This window comes from Solanum stenotomum, unplaced genomic scaffold, assembly GCF_019186545.1.
Source record: "Solanum stenotomum isolate F172 unplaced genomic scaffold, ASM1918654v1 scaffold20866, whole genome shotgun sequence".
Lineage (NCBI taxonomy): Eukaryota > Viridiplantae > Streptophyta > Magnoliopsida > Solanales > Solanaceae > Solanum > Solanum stenotomum.
Window position 1 is genome coordinate 68,907 of NW_026026255.1, and position 9,851 is coordinate 78,757.

Genomic DNA, 9,851 nt, shown 5'->3' on the forward strand with positions numbered 1-9,851 from the left:
GTGGCTAGAATTGCAATGAATTGAATAAGGGAAAAGCTAAAATTGAAAGGAATTAGATTAGAATGGGCTAAAAATTAAATGGTTTCGAGAAAAATTAAAGAAATGCTATCCAATTAAAATACTACAAATATTATAACATTTTATATAATAAAAATCACTTAAATTTTAAAACATTTGGATAAAATAATTATTCCGAGTTTTACTTATAATTTTAAAAATATTTACGATAATTTTATAAAGCATGCAAACTAAAATATATAATTTTTAGAAAAAATCAATTAAAAATTTAAACTCGGAATATTTTAAAAAAAACACGTATTTAACCAAATAGCACTTCCGAAAGGGTTATAGGTCTGTCAAAATTGGGTGTCAACATACCGACATCGTGAAGTCGATATTATCTAAATAAAATAATTATTTAAATATACCGACCTCTTTAGGTCGGTATTTATTAATTTATTTTAATATAAACTCACCTTTTGAGGTTTATTTTATTAATTAAAATTACATATACATATACATATACATATACATACATATATACATATATTTATACACACACACACACACACACACATATATATATAGGCCAAACACATATAGACGTGTGCCTGTTAATTAAAAGAATTAAACATTCGCAAACGAACATAAAAATTTTCAAACAATAATATTATTTTTTTATTTTTCTCTGTATTTTTGCATGAAAATAAATTGACAAAGTTCTTTGATTTTCTTTCTTAAACATTCAATCAAATTAAATAACACTACTTATTTATTTATTCTTATCATCTAGGCTATCTAAATTTAACGCAAATACTCACTTTTAATTTTTAATATAAATCAATACGAATAAAAAACCCATCTTCAAAAAGACTCGACTGACTTAGTTAATAACACTACTAAAAAAAGACTCTTGTTCATTGCTAATAACACTACTAAACAATGTTACAACTCGACTGACTTTGTTATAAGGTTGTCAGTGATTTTAAAGAAAGAAAACCAACACAATTTCATCTGTTATTTTTCACACAAAATACATAACACTCTTAAAAAGAAATTATTATTGTTTAAAAAGAATTAGTTTTTGTTAATTTTTAATTTTTTAACTAAAATTAAATGACACATGTCGATTTAAAATAAGAAGTTGCAATTGAAGAATATATATAAAAATAAATAAATCATAAAAATTGTATTTCGTGTTAAAATGGAACATAAAAAATGGAGTTCAAGGGTTAAAATGGAACAAGGCTAAGATAAAGTGCCAAAATGAAAAATGTGGACAAGTTAGAGGGGTTGTATATGTGTTTGGCCATATATATAATTAGAAGGTATATAATTTAAATTTATAAAATTAACTTGATCGATAAATTAAATTTATTAAATTAATTTTTTGTTGATGTGTAGTTAAATTTTATATATATATATATCGATCAAGTTAATTTTATAAATTTAAATTATATACCTTCTAATTATATAAATTTAATTTTATTGATCAACAAAAGTTTATCAATATCAAGTTTAATATATAAATCTCCTTTAATTGATCATCAATATTTCTTTAATTGATAATGTATTTCATATCTGAATTGATTTGTTAAACTACTCGAGGAATATATATATATATATATATATATATATATATATATATATATATATAATCAACTTATTTCATACTCCGATGAAGTATCCTTTACATGTCATCATAATTAGGAGGTGATCACTACACTTGACATCCATTCAAGATCAAACGTATATAATAATACTATCTCGCATTTCATACTGGAATGAATTATATGTTAGCTCTTCACCTCTACTACATCATGACATGAGATATTAAATTTATGATTAGACGACGGACTGATAGGATTTGTACATTACTCTATAAATATAAGTATAATTATCTCCTAATTCATATCAACGTAGTTTCATACTCTAAATATGGATTATAGATATTTTTTTATTTATTTCACGAATTCTAACATTTTATTTGTAAAAGTATACAAAATTGTTACACTTTTTGAACAATTAATCGTAGGTGTAAAATGAAAATTTAATATTATGCACAATAGCAAAATTATGATTAGAAATATTTTAAACATACCGACCTCCGGATGTCGCTTTTATTAAAAGTAATTAGATATAATAAAAAATACCGACCTCATGAGGTCGGTATCACATTAAATTTTAAGATAAATAAAAAGTAATCATGTTAATTAAATAATATTGACATCGGGAGGTCGGTATTTTATATTAAATTATTTTTTAACCTATATAAAACCGTCATTCGGAGAACGATTTATTTAAAGTTAATTGAAAATATTAATTTATTACATACTATTTAATTTTACCGACATCTGAAAGTCGGTATTATAATTTTTTTTGTTTTTTATTTTACACAAAACCATTATCCAGAAGACGATTTAAATAAAATTAAATCAAAATATTTCTCAATTTTGTTTTTTTATATGGAGAAATTGGGAAAATCGCGTCTGCTAGTGCATATATTTTTAAAAAAGCGACGGACATCGTCTCTCTGTCTGTCACTTTTTTAAAAAAAATGTTTGGCCAACATTTTGACCACATAGACTAAGAGATTGTCCGTCGCTTTCTTAAAATATTTGACCAGATATTTTGACCAAGAAGCGACGGACATAAAGATGTTGTCCGTCGCTAATTTAAAAAATAATTAAACAATTAAAATTAATAAAAAGCGACGGACGGCGTGACTTTTTTTAAAATAATAAATAATCATTTTTAATAAAAACCGACGGACTGCATCACTATCTATATAAAATAATTAATTAGCAAAAATACGCGAAAAAAGCGACGGACTAAGTGATGCTGTCCGTCGCTTTTAACAAAAAATTTTTTAAAAAAATAATTAAAAAGCGATGGACTAAGAGGCGCTGTCCGTCGCTTTTTAAAAATGTTTGACTGTATATTTTGACCAAAAAGCGACGGACTAAGAGATGCCGTCCGTCGCTTTTTTTAAAAAAATTAATTAATAAAATAAAATAAATTAAAACGACGGACAGCGTGGTTATTGTTTAATTTATAAATAATTTTTTTAATAAAAAGCGACGGACTAAGAGATGCAATCCTTCGCTTTTTGAAAATTAATTTTAAAAATAATTATTTTAATTAAAAAGCGACGGACGGCATCTCTTAGTCCGTCGCTTTTTTGGAGCGACGCTGTCCGTCGCTTTTTCTTCCGTCATTTTTTAGCAGTTTTTTAGTAGTGAGGGATGGAGGGGAGTACATTTCATTGAGGAACAATGCAACAGTTGGACATGATTTAACATGCTTGATCGAACAAGATATCACAATCTAAAATGATTAAAAATAACATTTTAATATTATCTGCACATCGCACGAATACGTATACTAGGTATATATACATATATATTAAGTGTATTTCTTACATAATTTTGAGTAGTATCACAATTAATATTGCATTACTGTAACACCCCAAGAAATTCAGCAGCTAAGACTTGAACCATCCTCCATTGTGAGTAGTATTTTACCAAAGAATTAAAATTTCGTAAGTGTTAAGTTCACTAGATGTAGCACCTTGAGTTCCAAAAAGAATCGAATTGGAAATAGCAAAATCTGAAATTTTGCAAGTTATGCTTAAGTATGAGTTTTGGGTCGACTTCAAACGACCATAACTCCTAGCTTAGGATGAGTTAGGTGTGCTACCAGAGACCGTAGGAAAGACCTTTGAATTATCTTTCCAACGCCGTCAAGTTTGATAAGTTTCGAGTTCGGATGAGTGAGATATGGCCTTTTGAAGTTAGGCTGTCCAGTTAAGGAAAGTCAAAACCGGAAATAGTAAGGGGTATTTTGGTCTTTTCCTTACCCAATCAGATTTAATTCATTTTTAGTAATATTTTAAGGGTATAATCTGATTAGGTTCAGTTTTATAATCCTAGTTTACGCCTAGGGTTTTAGTTGAGAGAAAAGAAGAAGAGAAAAGAGGAGAAAAGAGGAGAGGATCAAGCGTTCGTCGAGATTCTTACGTCTTGTTGCGGATTTTTGCCATGGGTTTAATCCCTAAGAGGTATGTAAGCTTCGATAGTGTTGGGTTATTTCACCCACACACCAATCATGATTTATTCAGCGTAATTTTGTTCTTGAAATTTAAAGATTTAAGTTCTTGATGAGTTCTTGATAAGTGTTCTTGAAGTTTCATTAAGTTTTGATGTAAGATTCTGCTTGGGTCAACTTTAAACGACCATATCTCTTAGAATATTAAGAGTTACGTGAGCCATAACCTATCCAATTAAATGTAATTGAATCTACTTTGCAACCCCACCAATTTCACGTCAATCCAATATCTGAGTAAAAAGTTATGACTATTTTAGTAACCTATACAGTGCTGTTACGAATTAGCCGACGGGAAAATATTGAAAATAATCGTTTTTGTCTTTTTACCTCCAAGAAAACCATCAACGAATTTCTTGACAAACAAAAAGCTCAAAACAATTTGATTTTCATCTTCACTCATGAAAATCATAATTTTTGGCCATAGAGATTTCAAGAAACTAACTTGAGAATCTCAAGAAAGGTCTTCTTGATTGTTTACCTTCAAGCTAGGGTTTCAAGACTTCTAATCAAGTTTTTCTTCAAGATTCTTCAAGAACCTTGTTTTTTTTCAAGTATGTAAGGCTATCATAGTGTTGGACTAGTTCATACTCACGCCCTACATCTACATTTAAATCAGTAAAAGAGGAATCTAGGATTTTCCCCCTAGATTTGAGTATTCTTGAGATAAGTTGATTTTGAGTTCTTGAGTTCGTGTTTCTTTTAAAAGTTCTATTCCTAATTATTGAATTGATATATTGTTATTGAGATCATCCATAAACATGAGATCATGAACCTTGAATCCATAATCCAATTCAAGGAAAGTTAGGATCAAAGTCAAGAGTCAAGTTTGAGAGTTCTTTCAAACCTTTTTTATAAGGTCCCTTATAGTCTTTTTGAGGAGTCTTCTACAATTACTAGTAACTTGTTTCAAGATTCGAGCAAGTGAGTATGAGGATGAGGAGAATGTATTCATGAATCTACCTTGTCATCATGAGATCTTTCATATCATGAACCATAACTCTTGAATTCATAATTCACATTCAAGAGAGAGTTAAGAGTAGAGTTCAAGTAAGCCTTTGAGTTCAATTGTGAATCCTTTGAGATTAACTATCGATTTGAACTAAGCTTTGAGGAAGTAAGTAAGAGAATGAGAAGAGTCGTATACACGAGTTCCATATTGTTATGTAGACCTACGAGTCAAGTCGTTCATGCCCATAAATTCCGCATGAACTCCAGAAGTTGAGTATCTATGAGAGGAGTAATATCTTCATGTCCTAAGTCTTAAGTATTAAATTTCTAACCCCTTTGAGATTATATTCCTAATCATAGGACTACTATATGTTACTCATGAAGTCCTTGAGTTGGGTTATTCATGTCCATAATTCCGCATGAACCCTATAAGTCGAACAGTCTTGAGATAAGAAGTATCTTTGAGTCCTTGAGTTGAGTAGTTCATGTTCATAATTCCGCATGAACCCTCTGAGTTGAGCATTCTTGAAATTAGTAGTATCATTGAAGCTCTTGAGTTCCAAGTATTTGAGTTTTATATATGGTTATTGAAAACCTTGCATTGAGTCGTTCATGCCCATAATTCGGCATGAACCATACCTTAAGGAGTCTTTTACAAATGTATAAACTTTGTTTTAAGACTTAAAGCTTTGAGTTCAGTAAAGAATAAAGAGTAAAGTTGAAGTCCTTTTCTTCAAAAGTATATGGGGACTAAGTATTTCCAAAGAGTTTATAAATGTTTTCACATTTAAATAAGAACAGAAACTGAGATTTCCGAAGAGCTTTTGGGCTAATTTTCAGAAAAGAGTAATCGCTTTCTAAATGAAGCAAAAGAGGAAACTGAGATTTACAAGATAGCCTTTGGGCTAAGTTTTTGAGCAATTATCTCAAATCAGCAGAAAGAAGTATGTTTTTAAAACATAAGAGCTAGTATATTTTTGGGAGTAGTATTGAGCACCGAATTGGGGGAGTGTTCAAAGAACCCACAGCCCGCATAGAACCATGTAGCCACCATGGGTAGAAAAGGATCATACTTTTTAGATGAATCCTTTTCAAGATAGACTAGTGGATCCATTAGGCAGTTCAGGTTCTATACCTTTGGCCGGGTATAGGATGCGCTGGCAGCGTGAGGAAAATCGTTGTATCATCACAATAGATCTTATGTGATGGTTGTCGGTTAGAGAAACTCCCACAGAAGTTATTGTATTTTTATATACATCAATTTATTGTATTTTTACATACATTTCAGAGTTTTAGTGTATCTTTGTATACACCTAGAGTTGACTTTATGTTTTAAACAATTTTTCTTTATATTGCACTTGTTTTAAAACAACTTTATATTGAAATGAGTTCAGTTATGTTGAGTTGAGTCTCCAGAGTTGAGCATCCAGAGTTTGAGTACTAAGAGTCGAGTGTCTTATTATTGAGTTGAATATCATATCTTTGAGTTGAGTATCTAATCTCTGCATTGAGTATCTTATCCTTGAGTACTTCTGAGTTGAGTAAGTTGAGTAGTTTTGAGTATCCTTGAGTATTCCTTGAGTTGAGTAAGTTTGAGAAGAGGTAAGTATGTTTCCTTTTTATCAAGTTTCAAACTTATGTTATGCTTTAGAATTCCTCTTACATGCTCATACATTCCACGTACTGAGCCATTTGGCCTGCATCTTTTCATGATGCAGACATAGGTATTCAGGATCATCAACAGAAGTTTCGTTGATACATCCGAGAGTTCAAGTTAGCTATGGTGAGCCTCCTTGCTTCCAGAGGATTTCATTTACCTTTCAGTTATATCAGTTGTTAGGATGTCGAGGGTCTTGTCTCGACTTCCATCTTTATCAGTTAGAGGCTTCATAGATAGTCAGTATAGATGAGAAGTATGTATCATTTATTTTATTAAATGTTTTAAAGACTAAATTTGCCTTTTTATGATGAGTTGTATATATTTTATTATACAGAGTTTTCTTTGGATTTAAAGTTTGTATTTAAGTTTAATGAACTATTATTCAGTTTTAAGCTTTTGCATGCTTGAGTTAGTTTTTCGCTTGTAGTCAGCCAGGATGAGGGTTCGCTTGGGGACCAGCAATGGTGTTTGAGTGCCGGCCACGTCCAGGGTGTAGACTTGGGTCGTGACAATTACTATTTATATAAGTTTTGTATATTTTAATTTGGCAGCAATGTGGCAAAGTCCTACTTCAAGCAACTTATGGAATTGAATGAAATGGTGGAAAAAATGGTTTTGGAGAGTCTTGGGCTAAAAAATTACATTGATGAATTCTTGAATTCCAATGTTTTTGTATCAAGATTTACTAATTACAAGGTAATTAAAGGTGAAAATGAGAATAAATCAACACTACCTTACCACACAGATGGTTCCTACTTGACCATAATTAAACATAATAAAAAAGGATTGCAAGTTCTCTACAAAAATGGAGAGTGTATTGAGCTCAATAATACTTCACCAAATTCCAATATTGTTTTATCAGCAGATTGTTTCATGGTAAGTTATTATTTATTTTTTATTACAGGAGTCAAAAATATGCCTAAACTTTTTCTTAATATGTATTTTTGATGCTTAACTCATTATTTTTTTGTGTGTGGGGTGGTTTGTTGCTATAGTAGAGGAGAATAAAAGAAATAGAGAATTTTTTTTTGTATGCTTGATTATTCAAGCCCAGCTAGAAGCTAAGATTAGAGGAGTTTTGAAGCAACAAAAAAAGTGTTTGTGTGTGATTTATAGATCATGAAGCAGGCTCAATCCGTAAAAGAAATCACTAATATTTGTATTAGATTAGATTGTTTACCTAACTAACATCCCTTGAAGTGCTGCCCTTTCTTCAAACCCTATGTGAACGTCAAATATTTTATGCATCAACCTGTCTTATTTTATTTGACCCCAACTAACTTCAATCCACAGAAATTATTAAATCTTGATATTAGTTGGAATGACATATCTCTTTTCTGGAAAATTGAAAATGATACCAGAATTAACTATCATAATCTTTTTTTAAAATTGTCTTGTTATTATCTTTTTAATTTAAAATTTTCTTTCTTCAGAGGAAATTTAAGTCAATCTTTTTATTCATTAATTATTAATTAAAATAAATAAATTGTTATACATACTTTTTATGTGTTGATGATATGAATTTATACAGGCATGGACAAATGATCGATTAATATCTGCTCAACACAGGGTTGTAACAACAGGAGACAAAGATAGAATCTCTATTCAATTATTTTCCTTCCTAAATTCAGATTATACTGTGAAGGTTCCAAAAGAATTAGTGGATGAAGAACACCCTTTAATGTTCAAGCCTTTTAAGTTGTCTGGATATCATAAATATATTATGTTAGGTGCTAAAAATGGAGTGGGTGTCAAGAATTATTGTGGTCTTTAAAAATTTAGTATCCATGAAAATTTATTTATGTATTGTTTTGATGAATAAAATGTATCAGATGACTGGTTGAATATTTTGAATTTATATTTGGATGGTTATTACATATGATTGAGTAAAGTATTGTATTGTATTTTGTTGTGTTGTGTTGTATTGTATTGATGAATAAAACATATGAGCGGTTGAATATTTTGAATTTATATTTGGATGATTGTTGCCCATGGTTTCATAACGTATTGTATTGTGTTGTATTATATTATATCATTTTGATGAATATGCCATATGGATATATTTTATTATTTTTCGTCATTACCACATTTAAAGAATAAATATACAATATTATATTTTAAAAAATACTAGATAGAGTTATTACAAAAAAAAAAGTACGGAAAAAGATAAATTAGGATTATTAAATAATAAGCATAGAAAAAATGATGTTTACGAAGAGATAAAGATAATGACGTGACCGTACCAAATTAATCATTGATCACTATCATAAGACTTCTCATCATTATATAGCGAAAATAATAATGATGATCCGATCATTATTATGAGTTACAAAGAATTGTGTCACAATTTTATCCAATTTATGCCTACTAATTATATATCATGCACTTAATATTTTAATTTCTAATATTAAAATGCTCAATAACATCAACAACTAGGGGTGCGCATCGGTCGGTTCGGTTCGGTTTTATGTGTTATTGGTTCGGTTTATCGGTTTTCGGTTTGTAAATAGGTCAAACCGATAACCAAACCAATAACATATTTCTTATTGGTTTTTGGTTAATCGGTTTATGGTACTTAACGGTTCGGTTTTCAGTTTAACCAATAAGAAAATACTCATATATATTATATACATGATAAGAAAATTTTCATATAAACCATATGATTTTTCCAGCATTTGGCATGAAAGTAATAATCATAAAAGTAACAAACATTTTTCTTGCAAGTTTAGACACTAGACACATTCAAAGGAAAAAGTGTGAAAGTAATAATCGTTTAACCATTAACAAAAAGAGTGAAAGTAACAATCATTTAACCATTAACAATAAGGCTAGTAAATTTAGTATAGTCTTATTGGGTTATCGGTTTAACCATTAACAAAAATCATAAAATCGGAAACCGAGCCAACAACCCAATAGAAAATTTTACAAAACCGTTTAAAAACCGTTAGCCCAATAACCCAATATCAGTAAACCAATAGTGTTTTTTTCGGTTCGATTTATTGGTTAAATCGGTTTTTGCACACCCCTATCAACAACAATACATCATAAAATCATAAGCAATAAGCATCCAAACATTACTTCAAAATATTTAATCACTTGTAATCATCAAAATAATATAGTGTGATACAACATAACA

General features: G+C 29.6%; 1 pseudogene; it reads left to right on the forward strand.

Annotated features, from left to right (window-relative positions):
* The window catches only part of LOC125850920 (probable inactive 2-oxoglutarate-dependent dioxygenase AOP2), a 16,298-nt pseudogene extending 7,657 nt beyond the window's left edge, over positions 1–8,641 (forward strand).
* The last annotated feature ends 1,210 nt before the right edge of the window (positions 8,642–9,851 follow it).